We start from the raw sequence: 398 nt of genomic DNA, 5'->3' as shown, positions 1-398 counted from the left end.
GTCATTTCGGGGGGGATCACGGGGGATCGCAGTTCCCCCGGGTGAAGTACGGGGGGGCGAGGCACATGACGAAGCCCCGCCCCCTGCTTCCGGCTGCCTTATGACACACTTCCGGTGATGTCAGGGGGTGTGGCCTTATGACACACTTCCGGTGATGTCAGGGGGTGTGGCATATGCTATTGAGTTATGCTAATGAGTCCCCCTAGCTCTTTTTCTACGAAATGACCCCTGGATGGGAGACCACCAAGGAAGACCAAGTGTACTGCACAGAGGCAAGCAATGGAGAGGACGAGGAGGAGACTGGTTTATACTCCACCCTTGACTTGGAGTCTCAGAGCGGCTTACAAACTCCCTTTCCCTTCCCCTCCCCACAACAGACACCCTGTGAGGTAGGTGGG

The sequence above is a fragment of the Gekko japonicus genome, unplaced genomic scaffold (genome assembly GCF_001447785.1).
Source record: "Gekko japonicus isolate JY-2015 unplaced genomic scaffold, Gekko_japonicus_V1.1 scaffold1979, whole genome shotgun sequence".
Classification (NCBI taxonomy): domain Eukaryota; kingdom Metazoa; phylum Chordata; class Lepidosauria; order Squamata; family Gekkonidae; genus Gekko; species Gekko japonicus.
This window is presented reverse-complemented; position numbering follows the sequence as displayed.